This window comes from Rhinolophus sinicus, chromosome 4, assembly GCF_057876585.1.
Source record: "Rhinolophus sinicus isolate RSI-liver-muscle chromosome 4, RSI-T2T, whole genome shotgun sequence".
Taxonomy (NCBI): domain Eukaryota; kingdom Metazoa; phylum Chordata; class Mammalia; order Chiroptera; family Rhinolophidae; genus Rhinolophus; species Rhinolophus sinicus.
This window is the reverse complement of record NC_142504.1, coordinates 87040632-87067699: the sequence shown is the minus strand read 5'-3', so window position 1 is coordinate 87067699 and position 27068 is coordinate 87040632. Positions and strand designations below refer to the sequence as shown.

The following is a 27068-nucleotide window of genomic DNA, read 5'->3' as shown; positions in this document are numbered from 1 at the left end:
TTGTAGCCATTGAGAGAAATGTGGCTGTATGTTAAAACCACTCAAGATAAAGAAAGGATCTAGTCAACTTTGTATCTGCTACTTCTGTCTTTCCTTTAAGCATAGAGTTGTATTTTAATGTGTATATTCCTAGACTTGTAAAAGCGCAGTGTGTATGTGTGTCTGTGTGTGTCTAAATTGTAATTCTGATGGTTTGCATAAGAAATGTGTTGGCTTCTCTTTTAGCAAATGCATACCTAACTAAGCCAGGCAGCAGCACTTACATTTGTTTCTTCTCTTTTTATCAGATTACCAGTAATGTTTTGGCAGAAAGCCTGGAATAATGGCTCTGCCTTGAAAACTGTCACGCTCTAACATTTACCCAAATGCTGAAACACTGATTGGTGAGGGTACTTTTTGGTTTGTTTTAATTAAATTTCAACATTACCCTATAAGAAAGTAAAGCTTGTTTTAAAAATTCCCACACACATTCCTACATACGGTGTTCAATATAGGATTAAGGTTCTCTTTTGCAAACATAGAATAATATATTTAATTATTATATTCTAACATCTTTATAGATTACCTCTAAAAAAAACAAAAACAAAAACCTATGCTTATTTATTTTTAAAAGCAACATCATAGGAGAAATGCTAAGAAAAAACAATGTATACCCTATAATTTAATTTCATACTGAGAATTTTTTGCTTGTTTTCTAAATGTCTTAGACAGAAAAAAAAAATGTTCAGTTTTCCTTTTTATAAGAGTAATAATGTATGCAGACTTACCACTTTAGTCAATGTTCCTAAGTAAAAAAATAAATAAAAGTCAAGTTCAGTTAGTATCTGTGAATGACCTTCAAGAAATTCAGCCTACTGCAAGAAATGTTATGGGTAATTCTCAGAAAGCATACTCTCATGAAATAAATTATTACCTAAGACAAAAGTGGGCATTTCTGGAGGCTTTATTGTATCTTTCAGGCCACTGGGGTACCATATAGGAGACTGAAGCAATAATTTACCCTTGTGCAATGAAAAATATAATGTAACTTACACACTAGGATCCTCTGCCTCATTAAGTTCAACACTTCCCTGATGTCATTTTAAAGGAGCGATTACAGTACTATAAATCTAAGAAACTTAACTTAGATTTATGTTCTGGTGCCTGATAAATGGTTATACAGGACATTTTTCAGCATTTCAAACGTTTTAGGTGCTAGACAGTTTCAGAATGTAGATATAATTGATTTTACCATTTGACAAACAGCGTTCTGCTGTGTGGCTATTCAAAGAATCGCAAAGAAGTAGTCCTGCAGTGCTGAGAAGAGATCTTCAGATCCTCCTACAATGAATTTTTAGAGGTGTCGCGGACATCATTATGGTTTCTGAATCTTATAACCCCAGGGAAAATTATAAGCAAAAATCAATCATCGGGAAAATGTGTGCTAAGAATGTATGCTATCCACACTTTTAATTGTATGACTTCTTTTTCTGTGATGCAGAAAGAAGAGATACTTCCCAAATAATTTTCTTTAAAAAAAAGGTATTGATTTATCTCTTACTTTTAGAATGGAGGGAGGAGAATTGAAATGCTGATAAATAAAAAGCAGAATAATATTGCCAGAGTGGACAAGGGGATGAAAGTACACATGCTCCCTGTCACACCTAAACACCCTGATGCCTATAACTGAACAAATATTTAGGATTTTCTTTGACTAGAGGTGCTAATGGCAAAAAGCTAATGGAAAATTTGGTTCATTTTAAGTGGTCACAGCACTTAATTGAATATACTACACATTCTAAAGAAAACAGTAGACATTTTGTTCTTGTTAGTCTATTACGCCTCTTCTTGAACAAAAATATTCTCATAGATGGTAACTTCAGTAAAGTATCTTTTGAAACCCCAGTTTCTTTTTCCTTTTTAAGCTTCAATATTTTTGAACTTAAAGGAGGTGAACAATAAAAAAAAAGAATCAAGAAACAGATGTTGAAATTGAAGATGACTTTTCTCTTCATATCCTTCTCTGTATGAAGACAGAAAGGATAACTAAGTCTAATAAATTAATATTCTAAAATGGAATAACAGTTTTAGAGTTTCGAATGAAACGGATAAAATAGTACAAATCCCTTTTGCGTTTTGGGTTCTGATGAACACTGCCAGTCTCCTCATCTGTGGCTGTATCACAAATCTTATGAGTCAATAAAGTTAAACATATGTTGTTGGATGCCCTATCAGTTTAAAATTTGATTTGTTGGTGTTTAAAATCAATGCCATCTATCAAGAGACTACAATGTATCCAAGAGTAAATCTATTTTTAAAAGTCATTTAAAATTCTCACCTTTATGTTCTCAAAGTATTACATGAGCTACCACATTCTCAGGCTTTTAAGTATTAGTACAACAAACAAGGGGTGATTTAAACCAGAATTTACCAAGTGTGTTAAAAAAAATGTGTTAAAATATTATATATATATATATATATATATATATATATATATATATATATATAAAATGTTGATGTATGTGTTATGTGTTAATATATATTAGGTTTATATACCTGGGGTGCCAAACAAATGTATACACATGACTTGTATTCATCTTTTCTTATCAGTATATATTGAGTATTACAATTTTTTCCTTTCTTAAAATGTGTATACAATTTTTTGGCTCCCTCTATATATTCAAATTATGTATATCCAAATTAGCTTGAGAAACACTGAGTTAAAGAAAATCACACACAACTGTTTAGTGTGAAATTTTAAGAATCCTTAATGCTAATGGTCACCTCAGTCTCCAAGAGAAGAATATAATATGCAGCACTGCCCAAATTCATGCCCAGGATTCTCCTCTTTTTTTTTCTTCCATGTAGCATTTCCTAGAATTATTGCTCCCAAGAACATAAATTGAATTTGCTGATGTAAATTAAAACCCAAAAGACCTTTCAATATTGGTTTAATAAATTTTCAACTTTTAAGTGTCTCATTAATCTTAGAATTCTCCAGTTTTACCTTGTTAGTACTTAAAACTAAATGCAAAGCAAAAAGTGGAGTATCAGAGGGATGAAAATTGCTATTCAAAACTATGCATTTCTAATGTATAATATAGATTACCATTCTTCTGTGGCATTTTCGCCAAGCCTGGCCCTTTTACTTTGCCTCCTGGAAAAAGTAGGGGCTAGGGATTAGCATTATTCAATTACATTTTTCTCCATTTCACTGCTACACATAATCCGTTCTTACAGATTGGGAAAATGTTAACATTTTTACATTTGCTCTCTACATTGTATAGGAATTGCCCCATCAAAGGCTCTTTTCCCTTCCCCAAATTGTTTCTGGGCAGGACTCCCTGAGAGACAAGTGTGAGGACAGGTAAAAAAAAATCCTAGGATTCCAAAGGACTGGAAAAGCTGTAACAGGAAAGGTCACAGATACTTCGAAAATTACAAGGATTTAGAGAGTCAAAAAGTCTCAGTGGGGATGAGAGTCAAAGGATGCAAACAGGCAAAAGATGCGGGCATCAGATTGCAGACAGCTCGCCTACGTGTTACCAAGTATGGACAAATTACTGTTCACAGGTATATAAAGCTTTACGTCTCAATCTCTGTTCTTCTGGGGGTTTGGGGCTGCCTATCATCCATTAGTGTGGAATTCATTAGAGTTCTTCATAAATATTTTAGCCCTCTTTCCAGGAATGTGTTAAGATTGTATTCCTTACCCAAATGATGTTAGATGTGACCATGTGGCATGCTTTGGCTAAGGAAACGACAGTATAAGGAACTGTGGATTATTTCCAGGGGAAAACAACAATGTAGAAAAGGCCCTTCAGCCAACCCAGGATGGATAATTTGCATGAGTAAAAAGGAAACACTGTTTTTTTATAAGCTACTGAAGCTTCAGGGTTGTTTATCACCTCAGGAAACCACACCTGGTATATCTGGAATACTTCCTATGTCTGCATCTTAGTTTTATCATATACGAAAGAAAATAACATATGTCTCCTATCTACAAAATAGTGTGAAACATTGGATGCCTCTTACAAGAGAATTACTACACTTATCTGAGGTGTTAAAAACAACATCTTTTGATGAGTAAATATGTTTCTACAAATGTGTAGTAAAGGAAGTTCATATGCATTAGAAGATAAATTTCATTCAAAATTACTCTACACCTTTTATTCTTGAACTATGATTAATTCAGTGAATTCCTTCTTTCAGTATGCATAAATTTGTGTCCTACCACATTACGTAGGAATGGGGTACAAAAGTAATGTGAGACTAAAAAAGAAAAATAATATAAATAACTCTATTTCTCTCTTTAAAATACAGTTATATGGTCTCATCTGGCAAAAATGGAAACAGATAACCTCCTCCTCCACAAAATAGCAGTAACCAAAGAAACAAACATATTTTTAACTGACTCTACTTGACATAGAGGACCATTAGTGATCACTATTCCTGATAGAGTCTAAAGTCAAAGAATAATGATATTCAGAAAGAAAAAAAAATAAAGTAAAAAAGGAATTGTTGAGGAAAACTTCATCATGACAGTCATTTGTTCATTCCTTAAAAATGTATTGGATGGTTTCTATGTGTCAGTTACTGAGAACATAAAAATGAGTAAACAACAATTCCTTCCATCAGGGGCTCCCAGAATAGTGGGTGAGCTATACAATCAAAGAGCGTACATTGAAGGTGACTTATGAGATTAACCTTGAAGATGAAGTTGGATTTACCCATGAAGAGGATGTACAATGGACATTCTGGGCCCCAAATCTAAAAAACAGTAGGTAGACTAGCAGAGAGGTATGACAGTGTATGGAATATTCTGGAGGCAGCAATTATGTGTTATTAAAGTGTTGGTGATAACCAGTGAAGCAATGGAGGTGATATTAGAGAAACAGGTGAAGGCTTTGTGACAGGCCTCTAAGACATACTGAGGAATTTGTTTTGAAGGGAATAGTGAACAACTGGAGAAATTTAAGTGGGGGAGCAATCCACTCATGTCTATGATTTTTAGAAGATACGTATATTGGTCCTAATGTGCGAGATGTGTTGCAGGGTAGAGCCTAGAGTCAGGACAACAACTAAGGGACCACTGTAATACCCAAGTGAGATGAAGACCTGAAGGAAAGCAATTGCAGAGAATGGAAAGGAAGGAATTTAAGACAATTCTTTAAATGTGGTGATACTGGATATAGGCCAAGAGAAAGCAGGAGGAGTCAAGGTCAACAGCTGAGAGTGATGGCAGTGGAGGTGGATTAGAGAGACTAAAGAGATTACTAAAGAAAGGGGCCAGCTAGGGACAAATAAAAGGACTGTTAAGTATTGTTGACAGCTCAAATAATGTTGGAAAACGTGAATCTTGTGATCAGCATGCATTTGCAAATTTCCCCAAAAAACCTAAACAGATTACGTCACAACTAAAAAAAAAAAAAATCAGAAAACTACCTTACATCATCAATATCAGCAGACTGCCTGATACCTTCTCTAGAATGATGAATGTTCAAAAAAAGAAAGAACGAAAGAAAGAAAAAAAGGACTATACAAGCAGTAGAGTGAATTTCCATTCATTTCTGGTAACTAATGAGATGATTTGGATTGACACTCCCACTGAGGTGACTAAAAGTATTTAAAATATAAAAATAGCAAAGAGCTAATAAAAAGGTGAAGACTTCATTCACAGAAATTTAGGAGAAGACCAGAACTCAGAGAGGGAAGCTCATCTTTGAAAGCTTTTGTTTTGCCGTTGGGTGTATAAGTGTCAGGCACAAAAGATCTGAGAAATCAGCTGCACTTTGGGCAGCCTTATGAGTTTCCTGGGGAAATCAGAGCCATGGTCCTCAGGTGAAGTCTTTAACAATCTAATCCAACTTTAACCTGGGATTTCAAAAGGACAGTTCTTCTTTCAGAGGAGGAGGGAACCCCAAATCATCTATTCCTCACACAGATTTGCAGCCTTGCTTCTTGCACAGGAGAGATTCAGGGAACCTTATGTGTTGCACTTTGACTAAAGTGCTTCTGGTGTGACATTGCCCCCCAGGTGCCTAGCAGAAGCAAACCGAAGTCCTCTGGAGGAAAACACCATCACCACTAGGTCTCACCTTATTCTTACAAATAAATTTTAAAATATATTTCTAGCAGATATTCAACGATATCCAAGCAACCAAGAAAATATGATTCCTTGAATGAGAAGTGACAGGAACAATGATAATATTAGGTTGGTACAAAAGTAATTGTGGTTTAAAAGGTTAAAAATAATTGCAAAAACCGCAATTCCTTTTGCAGCAACATAACAGAAACAGATCCAATAACACTTGAGATATTAGAATTAGCAGACATATATTATCAAATAACTATATTTAGTATATTCAAAGAAATAAAATCCAAGCTTGACAAGTTCAGCAGGGAACTAGAAACTCTGAGTGACATAATAGTAGCAGATAAATATTAATTTGCTCCCTTTCCTGTCAACAGTATTCGGCCACATAGTTTAAAATTCTTACATGTTAGAATTTAAAAATGTATATTCTTTTTCAGTTTTCTTTTGACGCACTGAAAACAAAACCAAACCCAACACTGATAAGGCTAATACAATTCTATTTATATTTATAATCCAATCAGAAATATATTAGGTTAAGTACAAGATAAGTCTACGTGCGTGTGTGTGTGTGTGTGTGTGTGTGTGTGTGTACCTGTGTGTAGTGAGCACACCCATGCATGCACTCACCCACACATTTCTTGGAAACACCTATGATTTCTGCCAGGCTCACTCCTATGGCATCAGTTCAGGCCACAGCTGGGTAAAGCAAGGACAGGCGTTCACTGGGTCCAGGGATAATTTTCAAAGGTATCACCCGCTCACAGAGAAATGAAAATTAACAGCAACTTTTACAACCTAATGGGTTAATTATAAGTATTAGGGAAGATTAACTGTTATTTACCAAAATTATCTAAACAGTTTGGAGGTTAGGTATTTATATTGAAATGCAAACATTCCTTGGACTTAGTGCATTGACTTTAAAACACTCTACAGTCAGATGTTTCCTTGAAGTAGGTCATGACTGCAAGGCAAGGAGGGACTGAGCAGTGATATTCATCAGGGTTCAGAGGGAGAAGGGAGGCTGAAGGGGGAGAGAGAAAGTGGTCAAAGTAAGGAGGGACAGGACATCAAAACTGAGCTCTGCACACTACATTTTGTTTCGTCTTGCTACGTTATTCAGTAGTTGTAAAATCAAGTGACTCTGTCAATATAACACTAATTTTTCATTTTGGAAGTGCAACACAGTATATCATTTATTCATATCAAAGTTGAGTAAAACGTCCATATTAAGTCATTCATTGTTTGTACTTAGTTCAGCCAACTTAGTTCATTAGAACCCCGTCTAGTTGACCAAGCAAAAAACGGCCAGTTGAATTTAACAGCTTTTCGGCCCCGCACTCTCTAACGAGAACATCAGCAGATTTAGTTTCCCCATATAAAGCAGAATTTCCAGTTCACACCATGTACTCTGGGACTATTATGGACAGTATTTATTCTGAAGGAATGCTGTGCAAGTTTGGAAAAGCTGTCTCTAAGAACAAAGCCAAGAAGTCATTTGACAAAACAAGAAACCAAACCTATACATGGTCAAAACATGAAGGGAACTAAAGTTTATCTTTTTTTTTTTTTTTTAAACGTTTTGAAATCCTTAAAACACAGTGTGGCAATAGCAAATTAGACAACTCTTTCCTTCCTCCACTCTCAAGCTCTGTATAATCAGAATGTCTCCCTTTACTTAGCAAATATCAGCTTTTTGGGAGGAGGAAAATCTGCTTGGAATTAATGAGGCAACACCAAAAAATAACTTCTATTAGTAAATTGTTTTCTTCAATGGAAAATTGCCATGTTTTTCTCCTTTTTAAAAAAAGAATATATCCTAAAGACTCCTATGAACTTTAGACCACCTGAAAGTATGTCTTTTCCCCTTTCTACATATTTTTCCTGTTTTCATTCTTTTTTTAAATTTTTTAATTTAGGAAGTGCCATAGTGCCATGCAAGGAAAATAACTCCACTCACAATAATACAGTTGCATCCAGTGGCGTCATCACACAGTAACACTCAGTCTGTGTGGTGACATATAATTACTGATATGGTAATTCAATAAATGTAGGGTGTTTAAGGAGGAGTTAATAGAGGGAGAAGTAAGTAAGGGTAAGAAGTTACAGATGTGCAAGGTAAATATCAAAACCCAGCTGAAGTACTCTATTTTTTTCTGCTGTACAAAATGTAAAATGCCAGCTATCTCAAGAACGGTAAGACAGATACAGCCCTGGAAAAATCTTCATTATCACTTTTTCATTCACACAAAAAGAAAGAAAAATTCAACATTAACCTTCCCAGAGGAGATGCGCCTTAAAATCAATCTTTTCACTTACCCTAGAGTGTGTACAGCAGGATCTCTTAAATCCTTTTAATTCCAGTATATCCAGAACATATATGCATTCTTAGCACATTCACTTAAAGAACAAACTTTAACCAAATTGTTACTTAAAACAGAGATCCTAACAGAACTCTGAAATTCTAGGGAGAGACATGAGTTTAAAATCCAGCTTCTAGATCTTGGTGTATACTGTGTCTATCTTTAACTTGAAAATGATTTGGTTTCACATTCCATTGAAGTCCCACTGGCAGATGCCTTTGGTAAACTCACCAATGGCAGGCTTTCAAACGTCCTCCCCTCACCCCCTCCTCCCTCTGACTGAGCTTCCGCTGTTACATCTAATGCTGATTTACTCAGCTGTCTTTTTACCTGTCGCTGCGTGGGTAAAAGGACTTGCTTTCATTGATGGCTGTTACGGAAACACTTGGAAACTGAAGATCAGCCTGAGGAATCACTGTGTTTCCCAACCCCCTGTCATTCCCTCCCCCTCCTTACTGCCAGAAACCAACTGACTTCCAAACTTGGCTGTCTGAAAAAGAATGTTCTCTGATTGGCATTCCTGGAAGCAGAAAGCAAGGGCAGCTCAAGTTTTGTTCTGTTACTCAGCATGAAAAATCTTCCCAGGTACACACAATACAAATAAGTTTCCTGAATTTTTTTTTTCTTGACTTTGAGGAGAACGGAGCAAAAATTTGGGGAAACTACAAATATTTTTGGTGCCGAACAGCATTTAAGTTTTAATAGGCACACACAATTTTACACAAAATGGCTATGGATACAGCGAAAAGAGTGAAATGACAAATCTTTAGTTAAAAGTTGAATTTCCTTATTAGCAAATGAGTTGGGACACATTAGAGCAGGGGTGTCCAAACTGCGGTCCATGGGCCAACTGCGGCCCATGATCCATTGTTAATTGGCCCGCAGCAAATTCCAAAAATATATTTGGTTTACTTAAATAAATTAGGTGAGGTAATACGTACTTCACCTCGAGTGAGTGGCCCGGCTGTTTGTGTATTTTACCGCATATGGCCATTGGTAAAAAACGTTGAAAAAAGTTTGGACACCCCTGCATTAGAGGAAGAAACAGTTATGCTGCCTGCTTGACAATATTCTGGAAGGCAACTGTGGCTTTTCTGTGAGAGAAAAAACCTTGCTTATAGAATTGTGAAAAAACAGTTTTCAGTTGTCCTGTATTATACATTGCAGACAGTAGGAGGACAGGGTACAAACACTTCTACCTCCCTGTCAAACCTTTTTTTCCAGGACTGTCTTACAAAGTTTAGTGAGGACTGCGAAAGAAATTGTGTGTGTGTGTGTGTAGTGTGCGTGTGTGCACACTACACACACACACACACACATATCTGAAAGAAGAGGACTGAATGGAAATGAGAAAAAGATACACTGCATCAAATAAAGTCTGACAAGGATTAATAATGTGGGGTCCCTTTAAATCACTAAATAAACTTGTGTTTAATATTTATTTAATGGTCACTGAAGTCTAAAGATCTGCTGCTGAAAATAATTTGCCTCTTCATGATCAAAAGAGTGAATTTATTACATGCAGTTTTATAGACTAGACAACTTCTTGAAAGGCCTGATTAAGGATTTATAATTTCGATAATCAAATCAAACCTCAAGCATTTTGGGGTTTGCAAATTTCAGCTGGCTGTGGTTGCCAACTCTAGGCAACTGTCAGCTGGCGGGCTCAGAGTAGTGGTGTGGCTGCAGCTGCTCCTTGCAACTTGTACAGACATCTCAAAACTATTCAATGGCAAAAGGTTGACTCCAAAAAGAAAGCTTTCTCTTTGTTTGTGGTTAGTTTTAAATTTTCTGTTCTAAGTGCTCTTTTACCACATCTAGAATTAAATCATTTTAGGGAAACATGAGTGAAAACATTATTAAGTGGCATCATATTACTAATTTATTTCAGTGATATTTTGATGCCCCATACAGACTGGCATCCTATTAGCTTGCTCACTCCTTAACCTGTTACTTGATGTCTTAAAAAAAATGATTAAAAGGAGGAGGAAGAAACTTTTCTTCTTATTATTCCCAAAGTTGATTACCTTAAGGAAATTTCAGGCTCTATGAAATGATAGATACGGGCATCTAAGTGGCTTCAGAAATAAATAGAAAGATTCACCCAGAGAACACGTGTGCCTGTCTCTGAGTTTCTTCTTTCCGCTTTCAAAACACTCCTCCCCGAGGCTAATGGATGGTGTCAAAACACGTGAACCAAGCAGAGTGGACAGACGTGGCGGCAGGCCGTCTGGTTCACGTTCAGCCACATTATTTATTATGTTGTATTTTGAGTGAATGCTAGCACATAACTGACACTCAAAAAATGTTTGTTGAAATTGAAAAACTGCTTGTTCAAAAGTGCATATTTTAACCTATGGAAAATGGTTATATGTTGGCTCACACTTTAAATAAATATGTTTTGCATTTTTGAATGATTGTTTTTTCAGAAAAAAAACTGTATCTCCTTTCAAGCCATTAACCAAATGATTATATGGAAGGTGTATTAGGTACTGTGCACCTTCACGGAAGCCCTGCCTCCAAAAATCATCATGCATTTTGTGTCTGTGTGAGTGACTGACTCTAAACAGCAACATGGTGAATATTTTTAAGATCACTTGTTAATCTTGCTGTCTTCCAAGAAAAATATAGAAAAAAGGAAATGTTAGGTTCTACCAATATCTCACATTAAATAGTAAACTATAACAATTTTCTTTATTGAATTGCTACTGGCCATTCCTTATAGTGCAACATTCATCAATCAAACATCTCCTTCAGTTCCCAACTTTATCTCCCCTGATATTAATATTTCATCTGTGCCAATCATGGAAATTCCAGAACAGTCTGCAACAGTAGTAGTAGTCTAAACCCAAGTTTGACTGAACACAATGGAAATCTTTTTCTTCTTTTTTTCCCCTGTAACCTTCACAAGGCAATTGATAAGATTTCTAATGGCTAGAACTCAGTGTTTATCATGAGTAAATGTTATTTTTCTCTTCCATAAGCACTAACGTAAGAGTTAGTATTTGATCAGAAAAATAGTTTCCAGGGCTTGCTTCCAAAGAAAACTGGGCATGTAACTGACAAATCAAGTACCCTCGATTTATCATGAACAAGCAGTTAATCTCTGTTCCATTCTCCAGAAATAGACTGTATTAGCACAGTTCTGTGGATAGCAAATGCTGGTAGCAGGCTTCTTGCACAGGTGAACAAGATGTTCAGACTCAGATCTTAGCTGATCTGTTAGGCATCCATGTATGTGAAGAATCTGGTCATAGAAAAGCAATGGCCCTTATTGTTTTCTTCCTCATCGTGGTCCTTAAGAGACTGGAATAGGGGATATTCTCAGGGTGATGATTTTGCAGATAATTTTCTTTTTGTCTTTTGCATAGCATTTATTTTTTGAAAGCATATACTATTTGCTATAGACTGAATATTTGGGACCCCCAAATGAATAGGTTGAAACCCAATCATTAAGGATGGTATTTGGAGGTGGGGCCTTTGGGAGGTGATTAAGTCATGAGGGTGGAGCCCTCATGAATGGGATTAGTGCCCTTACAAAAGAGACCCCAGAAAGCTCCTTTGTCACTCCTACCACGTGAAGATATAGTGAGAAGACAGCCCCCTGTGAACCAGGAAGCAGGCCCTCATAAGACACTGAGTTTTGGAGGCTTGATCTTGGACTTCCCACCCTCCAGGACTGTGAGAGATAAATTTCTGTGGTTAATAAGCCACTCAGTCTATGATATTTTGTTATAACAGCCTGAATAGACTAAGATACTACTAATGCAAAAATGAGGGATTTTTTTTTGGGGGGGGTAGGTGACTAGTGACTTTTTTTCTATGAAAAAATTAATAAATTCAAGCAGTAGTTGTTTGTAAAGTAATTAAAATAGACAATGTCCAAGAAAAAGTAGAAAAACGGTACCTAAACAACATTAGAAAACAGAAGATAAGGGATTCAAAACAGCAACGTGCTATGTATAATCTTATTAAATACTAACAATTTAAAAATTGGATGAAATGGACACCCATTGTGAATGCTTATGGTATGATAATAGCCCTAATTATGGAAAGGGCCATATGTATAGAAATGCTAATCATAACATCATGTCTGGTAGAGAAACACTGAGAATGATGATAGTTTTGATGACAACAGAAAGACATGGGCTAATGTTTAGGTTAAAAATCATAGCATATAAGTCAGACTAGGAAAGGCAAATACCATATGATCTCACTTATATGTGGAATCTAAAGAACAGCATAAACAAGCACACAAAACAGAAATAGGCTCAGAGATATAGAGACAATACTGATGGTTGCTAGATGGGAGGAGGGGTGGGGATGGGGAGAAGGAGAAGGGATGAGAAAGTACAAATCAGTGGTCACAAAATACTCATGGGGATATGAAATACAGTATAGGGACTATAATCAATAATGTTGGAAAGATTATATAGGCTGGCAGATGGGCACTGGACTCATCAGGGGATCATTTCATAGACTGTAGGTGCCTGACCAATGCGCTACACACCTGAAGCTGAAGTAGCATAATATTGAATGTCAAGTTTAATTTTATATATATATATTTTAACATATATATAATTATATATATGTTGTATATAATTATACATAATTAATATATTAATATAATATATATTAATAATGTACATAACTATATATTATGTATAATTATATATTATAACATATTAATATATAGTTATATATAAATGTATATAGTTACATATATTAATATATATATAGTTATATATATTAATATATATAGTCATGGGTTGTAGAGTACAGCACAGGGAATATAGTCAGTGGTATTGTAACAGCTATATATGATATCAGAGGGGTAGTAGACTTTGTGAGGGGTGCAAATGTCTAACTATTATGTTGTTTTGCACACCTGAAATTAATTAAACAATCATAGCATGTAAATGTATATGCATCATGATTTCAACTATATTAGAACATCTATAGGCACTAGAAGGAAAGATAAAGGCTAGAAGGAAATAAAACAAAATGATTTGTAGATACACAAACACACACACACACACTCAAAATATTCAAGTAAGAATAATTGTAGCCTGTTTTCCTCACTTTCCTCCTGGTCTTTGAAGAGGCATCTCTATTTCTCTCCTTTGGGCCAGTTGTTGTGCACGTGGGCTGTTAGGAGGGAAGTGGAAGGGGATGAGGAGGCTCTCTAATGTGCAAAGAGACACAGAAGAAGCTTAAGGGGGCGCATGTTGATTTTTAAGACAGGTCATGGAGGGAAATACCCCCCCCCCCCAAAGAGTAATCTTAAAGGAAATAGTGACAACAAGGGAAGAAAGTGGGGAACAAAATCTGGCATACTTAGTAACGGAAAACAGCCTGTGAGCCAGGTTGGGGAGCAGCTACTTTGATGAGGATGACTTTGAAGAGACCAGTATCTGAAGGGGAGGTTTAGGAAATCTGGCCCTAGGACATTTGGCGGTGTGTTTTGTGATTTCTTCTCAGGAAACACTTAATACGTCTCTCTTTCAAGATCTGATAGTGTCAAAGTTGTGTCTTTTCGATACTTCATAATATTGACATGGATATAAAATCTATAGATACATTTCATCATGTAAACATTTTTGAAAAGTTTAGTGCTAATTGTTTTGACAGGTTGTTATGGTTGCTAACATTGGTTTTCTTTGATAAGGGTAAGAAATCATCTTCACCCTTGTCTAAATACGAGGTGCATATACTTTCTCAATCATTTTTCTCTACTTGCATTTCATTTTCTATATCTGTCTCACTTGCCATGATGGGTATTTCTATGTACTACAGTCTTTTGGGCTGAGCACTTTATGTAAAATAACCAACCATACCCATTTGACTGGATTTCGATGATGCAGGATTTTCAGTGCTGAAATCAAGAAAGTCCCAGGCAAACCAGGATGAGTTGGCAACCTATATATGTAATCTTGAATTTTTTACATTATATGTGTGCTTTGGTAAAGATTAGCCTTTTTATTAATAGAGAGGTGTTTGGCCCAAGTAGAACAATACTCCAAAAATATAGATTTCTTTTGTCTCTAACCCTTGTTAACTGTGCAACCTAGGATAAGTCATCTTTAAGGGCCACCGTTTCCTAATCTCTACAAGGAGAATAGTAATACATATTTCAAAGAATTGTGGTCAACCTCAAATGAGATAGGCATAGACAGTAAGATATATAAAAATTATAAAATGAATAAATCTATATTTGTTATATTTTTATCAACTTTATATAAAATTATATGTAACTGTAAAGCAAAGAAGTTTTTAGTTAGTTTAGATAGAGAAATAATAGAAGCCTACAGAAGAAGTACAACATTTCACACTTGTAGGGGGTAGGAAGGGATGAGAGAGAAGGAGAGAAAGAAATTGGTTGACTGTGGGAATCAGGAGTATTTGTTTCAGCATTTGATTTTTCCCTAAATTAAACTTACCAAGTTAAGGACATTTTGTTTTTGAGAGACTCTATAGCCCAGGAAACAATCAATACCACACATTTACAAAAGATGGGATCATCCTCAGTATTAAAAACAAAGATTTTATTTGTATCTTTTCCCTTAAGCTGGGTAGGGACACATTTTCCTTTGTGGGACCAAAATCAACCCTAATTAGAGCACAATCATAAACATGTCTATTACTGGCAAAACTAGAATTTCCAATATCATCCTAGAGATAGAGAGATACCCCTATTTGAACTCTGGCAGCATGTGCCATATCTGCTGTCTCTTAAGAAGTGAGGGTGCAATTTGATTTGGGAGCAAAACAAAAATATATTCAAAGCTGTGCAGATATTCATAATCCTATGTCCAATCCATATTTGAAATCTGAACAGTTCTACTCTAAGTTTCTTGAGATTTATCAAGAGTTTGACATAGGACAATTCTGCTTTGTATGGTAAAAGAAAATGACAGGTGATAGCCAAACTGGATGAGTCTGGTAGTTATTATACTCAGCTTTTTCACTTGGGAGCAATTTTTCTCCAGATGAGCATATGACTAATCAGTGCTTGTCAAACTTGTTTCTTGATGTTGTTGTTTTGCTATGGAACCCTTTATTCAAAGGAAATACCTCACTGAGACATAGCAATGACAAGGCATAGCTCTTTTAGCAGAAACTCAGATGCGAGGCCTGTGGCCCCTCCCACCCAGATCCCTTCTGGAAATGTCCAGGAACCTGGGAAGCACAGCTTGAAAATCCACTGAGTTCTAGTACTCACTGCACTCAGCATTGTGTTTAAATGTAACTCTGATATATTAAAAAGAATTCATGCACATAGTTTAGAAGCCATATAAAATGATAGAGCTTAAAAGCATGTCCCACCCTTGAATCCCAGAGGCCACCACCTTAAACTCTTAACTGTTAGTTGTGATGATCATCCCATTTTCCTAAGTAATACTCTCATGCACCTATTGTTTTGATTTTTCAAATTGTATATTATCTATTGGTCTGCTAGTATGGAAGATAAGGATTTAGTTCTTATACATACTTCCTCTAGTATGTATTTCTCTCTCCCTAACTCTCTCTAACTCTCTCCTCCCTCCTTTTTTCATTTACACACACACACACACACACACACACACACACACACACACACACAACTTTAGGTCAAGCACTAATCGGTGTTCACATTATTTTGGCTATGTATATATTGTTTATATGTAAACCACATGGGATTTATAGTTCTATTGCCTTTCTTTTAGAGTTATCTTTTCCTTGACATTGGTAGTTGTGTCATATTTTTGATTGCTTAATTTTCTTTTTTTTTTTTTTTTTTAAGATTTTATTGGGGAAGGGGAACAGGACTTTATTGGGGAACAGTGTGTACTTCCAGGACTTTTTTCCAAGTCAAATTGTTGTCCTTTCAATCTTAGTTGTGGAGGGTGCAGCTCAGCTCCAGGTCCAGTTGCCGTTGCTAGTTGCAGGGGCGCAGCCCACCATCCCTTGCGGGCCTTGAGGAATTGAATTGGCAACCTTGTGGTTGAGAGCCCACTGGCCCATGTGGGAATTGAACCGGCAGCCTTCGGAGTTAGGAGCATGGAGCTCTAACCGCCTGAGCCACTGGGCCGGCCCCCTGCTTGCTTAATTTTCTATCGTCCCATCATTTAATTTTTAAAAGCTCTCCAATAGATATGTAACATTTGCCTTAATATAGACAAATGCGTAAGTTATTTTTTTCAGGTATCTCTGCCTCCCACCCCCGTCCTTTATGAGATAATAGTGCTACTGAGATGTCATCCTGGGACTGCCCTTTGCCTTTCTGTAGTGTTGGGTCCTGTTTGAATTCTTTGTTCTACTCGTCCCTGATGGACTCCTTCATGCGTATGTGAGGGAAACATATACTCCAGTAGCTTCCTGAGAAAGATACTTGAAACATAAAATTGTGGAGAATGTAAACACTTCAAAATATCTTTATTTTCTTCTTCCATTAATTGTTAGCTTGACTTGATATTGAATTCATTGTTGAGAAATACTTTTCCCTCAGAAATTTCAAGGAATTTCTTCACTGTCTTTTAGTTTCTAGTGTTGTTATTGGGGAGTTATTCTGTTCCCTGATCCATTTATTTCTTCTTTATTCCTGGTGTTCTAATATCTCATGATGATATTCTTTGGTATCATATCCTCCTTTCCCCACTGATTGTGTTTAAAACTCAAGGAAATTTTATTTATATCTTCTAATACTGGAAAATTGTATTATATTTCTTCATCAATTTCTGAGCTCTACTTCCTCTGTTCTTTCATTCTGAAACTACTCTACTTTTAGTTGGATGTTGGACCCCTTAGACTGATCATCTAATTTTATTATCTTTTTTCTTCTATTCATCTTCTTTCTGTCACCTCCTCTCTGGAATAATTCCTGACATCTCTCTTCTGTTGAATATTTTATTTCTGCTAACATATGTTTAATATCTAAGAATTCTATTTGTCTCCAATTATTCCTTTTTGATAATACCATGTTTTGTTTCATGGACACAATTTCTTTTCTAATATCTATGTGAATATACATTTTTTTTTTTTTTAAAAAAAAGCTTTTACCTCTTCCCTGAAGTCTTTGTTTCTTTCAATTTCTTACTTGCTTGTTTGGGTCTCTTTTATGTTAGAGACTTTCCACCACATCTGGTACTTCTTAGTTATATGTTTACACAATGTACAGTAGATGTGACCGTGTTTCCCCAAAAATAAGACCGGGTCTTACATTAAGGTTTGCTCCAAAAGACGCATTAGGGCTTACGTTCAGGGGATGTCATCCTGAAAAATCATGCTAGGGCTTATTTTCTGGTTAGGTCTTATTTTCGGGGAAACACGGTTGGATGTTACCATAGGCAATTAGACAAAGCTGAACCTGAAACTCTTTCGGTGTAACTAGATTTCTCCCTGCTTGGGTAGTCAGATCTTCTAGAGAAGCTCCCCTCCAATGGTCTATGTAGGAGGGACAAGCCTGGTTACCAGTGTCCTGGGAGCAAAGCTGGGTAAGAAGGCTTGAAAGGGAGGGGAGTTTATTATGAGCATGCAGATTTCTACTTAATCTACCAGACTGCAGTTTTATTCCTCACCCCCACCTGCTACTGTTTCCAATATTGCTGAGTTTGTAGCCAAGTTAAGTTACTTCAGAGAATAATGCCCCCTACCATGTCTCCTGTAGGGTGAAGGAGGGGTGGTTGCCAGGCTGCACATGGTTGAGGAGGGGATTTGGGAGTTCAACTGCTCTTTTTAAGACTTTCAATCAAGTCCTGTATTCAGCTCCACCTGTTACCCTTAGCTTCTGAGTCCCTTTTGCCTCCAGCCCTTGAGCTTTTCCACGGTTCTCTAGGGAGTCTCCATTTCCATCCTGTTAGCATCTCCTCTGCAGGCACCTGGGTTTGCACATCTCTGCTTAGCTCACTCAGTATGACTCAGCCATTCCCTTTCCATGTTCCAAAAAACATGTCAATTGTTCTCTGCTGTTCTACATTCTCCCATTTTCTTTAGTCTAGTGAGTATTTTTTCCTTGCTGTCAGTATATGGCTACTTTAGAAGGGAGAGTGTGTAATTAAGTATGTGCGCCATCCTCTATTTCAACTGTAATTCTCTGTCTTTACTCTTCAGCATTGCTTTAAAAAGGGAATAAATGAACCTCTCTCGAAAATGATCCCAACAAATTCAGCATTTATATCTGAGGCAACATAATATTTCATAATTCTCCACAAGTATATCCAATGTTAAAATGAAAGCTGAATCCCAGCAAAGCATACAATTATCTATATCAGCCACAGTGAACAATAACATTTAATTAAAATAAAATTATCTCTTTATTCTGAAGTGGGTTGTGGTCCCCTTACATTAAAACTTTCAGGCACCTCTGTCCCTGTGGAATTAAATATAGGAACACATATAATTACAAATAATTCCTTCACATACAAAAATTATGTATCTTAAAAGGTGAAAATAAATTTCTTTTATAACTGAAGTTTTGTCTAAACTATCAGTTAAACCATAACCCAGTCAAGGCAAGTGAATTATCTTGGCAGTCATTTTGTGTTTGTTTTTGGTTGGACGGCAATGTAAAATCTGATAGTGAAGTCATCTCCCTTTTAAGTTGTCATAGTTATTCTATCAGGTTGGTGCAAAAGTAATTGTGGTTTAAAAGGTTAAAATTGCAAAAACCGCAATCACTTTTGCACCAACCTAATAATATGGGCCACATCTGTATATTTTGTTATTTGAGGCAAGCTTTGTCTCAAATCATCTTAGGCACTACTTCTGCTCCTTATAAAATGCGTATGTCATTCTGGAGACATTGGCTTTCTAGAAGATATAGTGGACTCTACTTCTTCAAGAATATGTATCCCATCAATATTGAAGAGGAAATGTATACATCTTATTATTTCTACAGCTAAGAGAGTTGGCCCTCGGCAAAGGGTCAAAGGTCATCCTTAGTATCTTTTATTTTCCTTCCACATTTGCACTCTTTATCTCTACTATGTAATCAGTAGTACTTCCCTTAGCATTAGCCAAGCAAGTGGGGAAGACCCTTCCCTTGATTTCACACTTCAGAGGGCCTTGTTACTCTAGTCATCTTCTACCTGTATTTTTCCTCACAAAGCTATGGGTTAGGTTAGAAGAACAACCAGTGACCCTCTTCTACACCATGTTCTGGGTGCTTGGAACCCTAGAGTTCCTTGCTCAAAAGACCCTTAGACTGCTTCTAGGTCTCCTTCCCAAGGTGGATCTGCCTCTGGTATGTACACCTCGAAGACAAAGGGGTGGCTGGAGTGTGACTGCTTGTGGGGAGGTAGATGCAGTGGGTATGAAATAACCTATTAAAGAGCTGAAGATGCAAAGAAACCTTGATAAATTAATTTCCAAAATGGGATTATCTCTTTACTGGAGAGAAGAATTCTAGATTTTAGGACTCCTAGGGACATGGTGAGAGGAAGAGCACCCTTAACACATGGTGGGAGGGGAGGAGAGGACAGATGTAAGAAAATCCAGCCCAACTGTTAACAAACTTTTAACAGCTGCAAGTGGGCTGGTATCATATATTATAATCCTGAGGCACCCAAACCACAGAAAGAATCTGTAATTGTCTGCCTGCTGTTTCATGCAAGCTTTCACTGAGTGTTTGGGGGTGGTTGAGACAGGCTAGGGCAGGACAGAATACCTGACAAAGATACTCTCAAGGTACACAAGGTCTTCACTCCATTCACTGCAGTAGCTCTCAAACAGCTGGGGGTCAGGTGAACATTGTGGAGAGAGATGTCTTTAGGACTGAACAGTTGGGGGCTGGAGGATAAAGGAGGGAAAGATCTCCTGTGGTTAAGAAATGTCAGCTAGGCTAGGCATGATGACATCTCTGGAGTATTTCCAAGTTCTGTCTAGTAAAGGGAAAGACATATTTCCTTCCTTAATATATCTAAAGCCAAAGGTGTACTGAATTTAACTAAAGTTGTAGCAAAGGTCAGGTTCAGATCTAGTACATATTAGATTGATTCAGTACCCTTTATCCCCCTGCCAAACACACACACACACACACACACACACACACACACACACACACACACACACTAGCAGCCTGATAGAGAAAGGATTGAGCCCTTTCCTGGGGGTAAATATTATTTACTACTATGCTTTTACCCATAAAGAATGATATACAGTAAAAACTATAGAACAGATGAAGAAGCAACAACAACAAAAAGTGACCTCCTAATGAAAATAAAAAATAAGCAATAGAAGCAGATCCACGGACGGCCCAGATGTTGGACTTAGCAGACAAGGATTTTTTTTTTTTAAAGCTATGATAAATATGTTAAAAGGATATAATGAAAACGGAGGAAACATGCATTATCTGTTGGGGAATATCAGTAGAGATATGGGTACAATAAGAAAGAACCAAATGGAAATGGTATAAATGAAAATTCCAGTACCATAAATACAGGATTGATTCAGTAGGCTGAATAGTAGACTGAATAGCAGAAGACTGGATCAGCAAAATTTAAAACAGGTCAATAAAATCCTCCAAATTGAAGCACAAGAGAAAAAAAAGTGAAGAAGATAGAACAGAAAAATCTGTGACTATAACACAATATCCAATGGATGGTCTAACACATGTGTAATTGGAGCCCAAGAAGGATAGGAGAGAGAAAATGGGGCAGAGCAAACATTTGAAGAAGTCATAGGTGAGTATTTTCCAAAATTGAAGGATTTTAACCCATGTAGAAAAAAGCTAAATGAAACCCAAGCAGCAGAAATGTAATAACAAACCCACAAATAGACAAAACAACCAATAAAAAAATAATACACTGAGTCATTTTATAATTAAAATGCTGAAAAACAAAGATAAAGAGTAATGTTAAAAGCAGCCAGAGGAAAAAAATATACATCATACACAGGAAACAACTTTGAGAATATTGTGATTTTTCTTCTAAAACACTGGATGCCATAAGACAATGCAATATCTACAAAGTGCTGAAGGAAAGCACCTGCTAATATAGATTTCTCTGTTCAATAAAAATATTTTTCAATATGAGGGTGAAATAAGACAGGCAAAAGTTGCGAGAACTCATTTCTAGCAAACATGTACTACAAGAAATGGGAAAGGAAGTTTTTCAAGATGAAGGGAAATTATATTTTATATACCACATATCAGTGAAACCATATGGTTCTCTACTTTTTTTGTCTGACTTATTTCGCTTAGCATTATAATCTCAAGATCCATCCATGTTGTCACAAATGGTATTATTCATCTTTTCTTACTGCCGAATAGTATTCCATTGTGTGTATATATACCACAACCTCTTTATCCATTCATCTATCGAAGGATATTTTGGTTGTTTTCATGTCTTGGCCACTGTAAATAAAGCTGCAATGAACATTGGAGCACACATGTCTTTATGGATGTTTTCAGATTTTTTGGGTAGATACCCAGGAGGGGGATTGCTGGGTCATATGGTAATTCTATTTGTAATTTTCTGAGGAACCTCCACACTGCCTTCCATAGCGGCTGCAACAATCTGCATTCCCACCAGTAGTGTATGAGGGTTCCTTTTTCTCCACAGCCTCTCCAACACTTGTTACTATTTGTCTTGATGATAGCCATTCTGACTGGGGTGAGGTGATATCTCATTGTGGTTTTTATTTGCATTTCTCTGACGATTAGTGATGTTGAACATTTTTTCATATGTCTATTTGCCATTTGCATGGGAAATTATTCTTGATGAAAGCTTGGCTACACAAAAGCATGAAAAGCAATAGAATGGATAAATGGATCAATGTCCAGGTAAGTTATCAAAGGCCTTTGAAAAAATTACTATCTACCTGACCATTTAAAACAAAAATAGTAATATGTGTGGCATTTATTACCTATGAGTAAATAAAATACATAACAACAACGAAACAAAGAACAGTGAATAAATGGAATTATACTTTTGTAAGGGGTTCTTAAGACTGTTCTTTTAGTTCAGTTATATGAAGGTGGACAATGATAAGTTAAAGGTGCATGCAGTATAATCTCAAGATACAACTACTGAAAAAGAACGGTTCCATCGAGATATAATGAACAAATCAATAAAGGAGAAAAATGGAATAGTAAAATATTAATTAACTCAAAAGAAGGCAAAGAAATAAGGAACACAAGAACAAAGAATGGATGAGACAAACCGAAAACAAACACCAAAATGGTAGACTTAAATGTTAAATCTAATGATAGCAAATATTAGATTAAATGTAAATGGAATAAACACTCAATTACCAATCTGAATAAAAAAGCATAACCAAATGATGTGCTTTTAAAAAGAAATATTCTTTAAATATAAAAACACAAATTGGTTGAAAGCAAAGGAGTACAAAACAATATACTATAAAAATGTCAGTGTGCCTATATTAACACAGATTGGACACATTAGACTCCAATAAGGTGTATTATCAGAGATCAAGAGGGATATTTTATAGTAATAAATCAGTTCATCAAGAAGATATACAACTGAAAACAGTGTCAAAATACATGAAGCAAAAATTGAGAGAATTAAAGGTAAAAAAGACAAATCTATAATCATTATTTAAAAGCAAGCAAAAACTCTTTTAAGGCTGTGTATCCCAACACACACACACACACACACACACACACACACACACACACACACACAATTTCTGCCCAATAATAAACTGGGGTAGGGTGTGTTTCGGGGAGACCTTTCAAGGCAGGATTCATCGCTTGGACTGTAGTCTAGAAGTCTGAGAAGAAGGAACCTTAGCATATGACATGGGCAGGAGAATTTCCTGATAGCCAGCAAGCTTGGAAGGTTCACAGTATGATAAGACATACTATGTTTCCCCGACAATAAGACCTAGCTGGACAATCAGCTCTAATGCGTCTTTTGGAGCAAAAATTAATATAAGACCCGGTCTTATTTTACTATAAGACCAGGTATGATATGATGTGATGTGATGTGATCTGATGTGATATTATATGATATGATATGATACCAGGTCTTATATTAATTTTTGCTCCAAAAGACGCATTAGAGCTGATTGTCCAGCTGGGTCTTATTTTCGGGGAAACACTGTAGATGGTTTTCTTTGTGTTCCATGATGGGACAAGAGAGGAAAGCTGCCCACATCCTTGACTCACTCTCTGCTGGTTTGTCTTGATTGGCAGTTGCTGCCTTGGGTCCTGAGTGGCATGTTCTTGATTACGTGCAGTCTGTTGTGGCCAATGGGACTCCAGAAACCTGCAGCTGTGTGGCAGCCACTTGTGCCACAGAGGAAACACTAACGGGCACACAGATTTACTACAGGCTTATCCTGGAGACGCTGTGCAAGGCTGTGAGCACTATACCTTCAGGTGTGAGTCCAGGTCCAGGACTCAAAACTTCCCTGGGAGATGATGATATATTACCAGCTATCATTTGCATCTCATATAGCTAAAATCTTGCATAGAAATAAAGAGCTTGACAGAGTGTTTTCTGTCCTAGATGAAGAAAAAGTTAAAATATGTGACAGGCTCTAGCATTTTATGAAAGATAATGAAGCACTGGAGACCTTTGTTGGAGGCCAGACTTGAAACAAAGTTATCTGAAATGCTGAGTATGGTGACAGTTATTTTTAAATGGAATAGGTCCTACTTTTTATTGAGGTTAAAATAGACTTTCTAAGAAAAAAAGTGGGGAAAAGCAATCTAAATATCCAGAACAAGATGAGGTGATGTTTGACAACACAAGAAGGACAAAACAGAATCACTGAAGGATAAATTAGAATGCACTTAATGCATCCCAAGTGATTCCGTAATCTTAAACTTTATGTTAGAAGAGTACAATACAACTATAGGTAGTACTAAAGAAAAAATTTGATTAAAAAAACCCAATCTTAGGAAAGTTTAAAACTACTTTTATATGAAGATAAAGAATGGGCAAAACAAAAACAAAAATGTATGCGTGAACTCAGTAAGCAGGAGAAAAAAAGGTTGAAAACTCAAAGGCATGTTTCTCGTTACATGAGAAGAAGGATTATCAGATCCAGAACCTGACTGAACACTCATTGAATATGATAGATATGTTTGCTATTTTCGGAGACCACGCAGATGACAGGTACTAGGAGCTGCACATAATGTAAGGGTCAGAAATTGGAGACCACTTAGATGAGAAGCTTTGAAGACGCATGTGTGCCGTCAAGGAAATGCTTCCATACAAACCTTTGAAAAAAATAATCAAATAGCTAATGAATTAGCTAGAGAAGATAAAAGAGCTTACATGTTATATTGAAACTCTTCAAGGCAATCGTGCACTTTTAGAGTAAAAAAATGCAAAGATTTAAAGTAAGTTTCAAAAGGTTGACAAGAAACTAAGAACTGAATTGTTATCAAGAAAATGAAATAAATTTCACTGGAAATTAACTGTAGAGGGAAGAAAGTGTGTAGAGAGAGAGGAGAAATGTTCTACCGAAGATAGGAGGATCAACCATGTCCCTGAATAGTCACAAATCTATAAAAAAGAATGATTTCCATTTGATTGGACTCTTAGCAAAAGTATATTATGACTTGATTAACCAGACCAAAATAACATTAAGAAAAACAGGCATTTTTCAGGAACAATACAGCATCTAGACACATTTGAAACTTCAAATGCTATTTTGGCTCGCCAAAACCTCTTTTTCTCTATAGTTTAACACATAGTTGAAGTGAGTTCAAGTAAGATTTTATTTGTCAGAAAAAATGTACCTGCCAACTGAAGCTGAAGTAGAATAAAATTGTATGTCAACTATGAAATATATACATATAAAATAAATATATAAATATATAGTCACAGGAGGTAGAGTACAGCATAGGGAATATAGTCAACGGTATTGTTACAGCTATATAACATGTCAGAAGGGTAGTAGATTGGGGGAGGGTGGTTATCACTTTGTGAAGGGTGTAAATGTCTAATCATTATGTTGTTCTGTAAGCCTGAAACTAATTTTAAAAAATGTACCTGCCCTTTTTCCAGTCCTTCACCTGCTTCTATTATGCATATTAATAGTACTGGTTGTTACTATTTCATCCTGTGTAAACAAAATAAGGGGACACATGCTTCATTTAGACAAATGTAGTATCTTCCAACAGTTCCTCGCGTGAAATCCGAAAGTGGACATTTTAGGCATATGGATAGATTGGTAGTTGGTACATTTCAAAGTTATTTTTATAATTATAAAGTTAGTTTGCAAGGAGGTCCAATCTACTACCCCTGACATCGTATATAGCTGTTACAATTTTACCGACTCTATTCCTTATGCTGTACTCCACATCCTGTGAGTATACATATATATTAAATTATAGTTGACATTCATTGTTATTCAGCTTCAGCTTCAGGTGGACAGCGCAGTGGTCAGGCATTTACACCATCCCTGAAGTGGCCTCCCTAATAAGATAAGTGTCCATCAGATAACCTACAAAATCTTTACAACATCATTGATTATATTCTCCAAACTGTCTTTCGTATCCCTGTGAAAATCTTGTGATTACTGATTTGTGCTTTCTAATGCCTTTACCTTTTCCCTCATCCCCACACCCCTCCCATCTAGCAACCCTCAGTTTTTTGCTCTACATCTCTGCGATGGTTTCTGATTAGATTGTTCATTTATTCTATTCTTTAGATTCCACTCATATGTGAGATCATACGGTATTTGTCTTTCTCCGTCTCTTATTTCACTTAGCTTAATGTTCGCTAGGTCCATCCATATCGTGCCAAATGGTAAGATTTCATTCTTCTTTAAGTTAGATAAGGTTTTAAGAGGCATTTTTGTTCCTAATATTTTTAGGCTCCTAAAGGGTCCCATACAAACCTTTAAATACAGACGTTAAAAGAATCAAGGAAAGCAAAAATGTAGAAGCTGTACAAGAGTTGCTGGGTGCAAAGCTAATTGTGTATGTGGAATGGGAGCATAGTAAAAGAAAAGGTAGACCATATATACTGAGTGTCCACACATACAAAGGAGCTTTATATATGTTATTCCACTTATTCCTTTAAAATACTATGATTTAGGAAGTACTATTTCCATTTAACGGATTAAAAAACTGAGTGTCAGATTAAATTACTGGCACCAAGCCCTAGGATTAGTAATAAAGGTACATAATTTGAGTTTGTATCTGTCTGATTCCAAAGCCTTAAATTCTTTCCATTGTATTGAGAAATAAAGAGGTTGCTTTTCCAAAACAGATTAATCACCTAGCAGTACTTCCTTGAATCTTGAAGACTTGGTGCTTTTCCTTGGCAAGGTAAACACCGTAAGTGTGGGAGTTAAATGTCAGTGGGGAGGAATCTCATGGTCCTTGTTACCTAATAAATAATGGGGTTGTTGAACCTGTACCAAGGTTAGACTGCAGAAATCAAGAAGAGGGAAAGGGGACTGATAGGAGAGCTGGGGCAACATAATCTGGTTTATTTCATGATATCATTTGAGGCTGTAAGAGTATGGGGTCCTGGAGCCAGACTCTGGATTTGCAGTCTATCTTTGCCCAGTCCTGCACTGAGTTACATAATCTCTCTATATCTGTTTCTTGTCTGCAAAAAGATTGTAATAATATTGCCCTTATAAAATAGCCGTGTATTAAATGAGTTACTATATGTAAAACACTTGGAAAAGTTGCTTAACACATAACAAATTCAATTAGAGTTGTT

The 27068-nt window shown here is 36.3% G+C and overlaps 1 protein-coding gene across 16 annotated transcripts in view; it reads right to left on the bottom strand.

Annotated features, from left to right (window-relative positions):
- The window catches only part of DTNA (dystrobrevin alpha), a 355317-nt gene that overhangs the window by 248347 nt on the left and 79902 nt on the right, over window positions 1-27068 (bottom strand). For 4 of the 16 annotated variants that reach the window (XM_074340144.2, XM_074340166.2, XM_074340171.2 and 1 more), the window contains exon 1: window positions 8767-8862. The exons of 6 other annotated variants lie outside the window; for them this stretch is intronic. The gene's annotated coding sequence lies outside the window, so the exon portion shown is untranslated. Of the gene's footprint in view, window positions 1-8392; window positions 8596-8766; window positions 8863-27068 lie in introns of those variants that run through there. 6 more of the 16 variants (XM_019740803.3, XM_074340167.2, XM_074340170.2 and 3 more) reach the window with 5 other exon arrangements.